This window comes from Canis lupus, chromosome 4 (genome assembly GCF_011100685.1).
Source record: "Canis lupus familiaris isolate Mischka breed German Shepherd chromosome 4, alternate assembly UU_Cfam_GSD_1.0, whole genome shotgun sequence".
NCBI lineage: Eukaryota > Metazoa > Chordata > Mammalia > Carnivora > Canidae > Canis > Canis lupus.
Window position 1 is genome coordinate 79,257,572 of NC_049225.1, and position 3,193 is coordinate 79,260,764.

Sequence of the window (3,193 nt, forward strand, 5' to 3'; positions counted from 1 at the left end):
AGTCATTACTATTTCAAAAGGAGAGTAATTATTACACCATCTGCTAGCTCCTTCATAATAAACACTTCATTAATAAACACATATATTACTATATTGCATTTTAATTTTTTCAGAACCATATTTTTGTAAAATAATTTTCTTCCATAATCTTTTCTTGTTTTTATTTCACTTATTTATAAGGCGTTATCTGAAAAGGAATCTGTAAGATTTGTCACAGTGACAAAGTGGTCCATGGCGTGAAAAGAAAGATAAGAACATACACTTCCAAGTGGCATTGAAGTGACTGACTAATTGTATACGATAGAAGCTCAAAACCAGAACGAAATTAAACCTAAGATGATAGAGCTTTTATTACTTGGTAACTTAAATTTATTTTTGCTTGCTTTATATCAATGTTTATTTTCTCTACTTTCAGCGGGATTGGAGTGTTGAAAAAAATTCATTAAGTCAGATATAAAAAATAAAGAGCCCATATTTCCTTTTAGATGCAGGCATAACTTGTTTCATTGTGCTTTTACTTTATTGTGCTTCAGAGTTACTGCATTTTTTACAAATTGAAGATTGAGGCAAACCGGTGTTGAGCAAGTCTAGTGGAGCCATCTTTCCAACACCATTTGTTCTTTGTGTCTCTATGTCCAACATTTGGTAATTCTCACAATATTTTTAAACTTTTTCGTTATTATTGCATTTGTTATGGTGACCTGTGATCAGTGATCTTTGATACTATTGTAAATGTTCTGAAACACCACAAATTGCACCCATATAAGATGGTGAACTTAACTGATAAATGTTGCGTATGTTCAAACATTCCCTCATCTTTTTCCCTCTCCTTGGGCCTCCTCATTCCCCGAGACACAACAATATTGAGATTAGGCCAATTAATAACTCACCGATGGCCTCAAAGTGTTCAAGTGAAAGAAAGAGTTGCACATCTCTCACTTTAAATTAGAAGCTGGAAATTATGAAACTTAGAAAGGGATGTTGAAAGCTGATGGGATCCCTGGGTGGCGCAGCGGTTTAGCGCCTGCCTTTGGCCCAGGGTGCGATCCTGGAGACCCGGGATCGAATCCCACGTCGGGCTCCTGGTGCATGGAGCCTGCTTATCACTCTGCCTATGTCTCTGCTTCTCTCTCTCTCTCTGTGTGAGTATCATAAATAAATAAAATAAAAAATAAATAAATAAAGCTGAGATAGGCTGAAAACTAGGCCTCTCCTGCAAGCTAGTCAATCTGTGAATGTAAAGGGGAAAAAAAAAGTCCTGGAAGGAAATTAAAAGTGCTACTCCACTGAACATATGAATGATAGGAAAGCATAAGAGCCTTATTGCTAATATGGGGAAAGCTTTTGTGGTCTGGATAGAATGAAGGTCAAACCAGTCACAATAATCCTTTAAGCCAAACCCTAATCCAGAGCAAGGCCCAAGCTCTCTTCTATTTTAGGAAGCTTGAGAGAGGTAAGGAAGCTGCAAAAGAAAAGTGTGAAGCCAGTAGAGGTTGGTTCATGAAGTCTAAGGAAAGGAGTGGTCTCTATAACATGAAAGTGCAAGGTGAAACCCAAGTGCTGGTATAGATGTGGCAAGTTATTCAGAAGATCCAGTGAAAATAATTAATGAAGTTTGCTACACTAAAAAACAGATCTTCAATGTAGATGAAACAGCCATCTTTTGGAAGAAGATGCCATCTAGGAGTTTGATAGCTAGAGAGAAGCAGCAAATGGCTGGCTTCAAGGCATCAATGGACAAGCTGATGGTCTTTTTTTTTAATTATATATATATATATATATATATATATATATATATTAATTTATGATAGTCACAGAGAGAGAGAGAGGGAGAGAGGCAGAGACACAGGCAGAGGGAGAAGCAGGCTCCATGCACCGGGAGCCTGATGTGGGATTCGATCCCGGGTCTCCAGAATCCTGCCCTGGGCCAAAGGCAGGCGCTAAACCGCTGTGCCACCCAGGGATCCCCACTGATGGTCTTATTAGAGGCTAATGCAACTGGTGACTTTAAATTGAAGCTGATACTCATTTATCATTCTGAAAATCCCAGGAACTTTAAGAATTATGCTAAATCTGCTTTCTGCCTACTCTGTATACATAGAACAAACCCAACAGTACATTTGTTTACAACATAGCTTACTAAACATTTTAACCACAATATTGAGAACTACTTCTTAAGGGAAAAAAAATGATTTCTTTCAAAATATTATTACTCAATAACAATACACCTGATCATCCAAGAGCTCCGAAGGAGATGTAGTTTAATGCTATTTTATGCCTGCTAACATGACATACATTCTGCAGCCCATGGCTCAAAAATTAATTTCAATGTACAAGTCTTATCACTTAAGAAATATAATTTTGGGGATACCTGGGTGGCTCAGCAGTTGAGCAACTGCCCCTGGCTCAGGGCATGATCCTATGGTCTCAGGATCGAGCTCACATCAGGCTCCTTGCCTGGAGCTTGCTTCTCCCTCTGCCTACATCTCTGCCTTTCTCTCTCTGTGTCTTTCATGAATAAATAAATAAAATCCTTTAAAAAAAGAAATACAATTTTGTAAGATTCTAATGGCTATAGATGGTGACTCTGATCTTGCAGAAATCTCTCATTTGTTCAGAGATCTGGGCGAAGTCAATTGAAAACCTTCTGGAAAATATTTGCCATTCTAGATGGCATTAGGAATATTCATGATTCATGGGAAGAGGTCAAAACATCAAGAAGCTGATTCCCACTTTCATGGATGACTTTGAGGAGACCAAACCTTCGGTAAGGGAAGTGACTGCAAATGTAGTAGAAATTGTGAAGAGGGAGCCTGACGATGTGACTGGTTGCTAAAATCTCATGATAAAACTTTTTAAAAAAATATTTTATTTATCTATTCATGAGAGGTACAGAGAAAGATCATGATAAAAGTTTAATGAGTGAGGATTGCTTCTTTTGGATGAACAAAGGAAGTGGTTTCTTGGAACAGAATCTACTTCTGGTGAAGATGCTGGGAACATTGTTGAAATGACAACAGAGAATTTAGAAAATTACATGAACTTAACTGATAAAGCAGTGGTAGAGTGTGAGAAGATGAACTCCAATTCTGAAAAAGATTCTACTGTGGGTAAAATTCTGTCAAATGACATTGCATGCAGAGAGAAATCATTTGTGAAAGGAAGTGTTAATTGATAGAGCAAACTTAGAAAT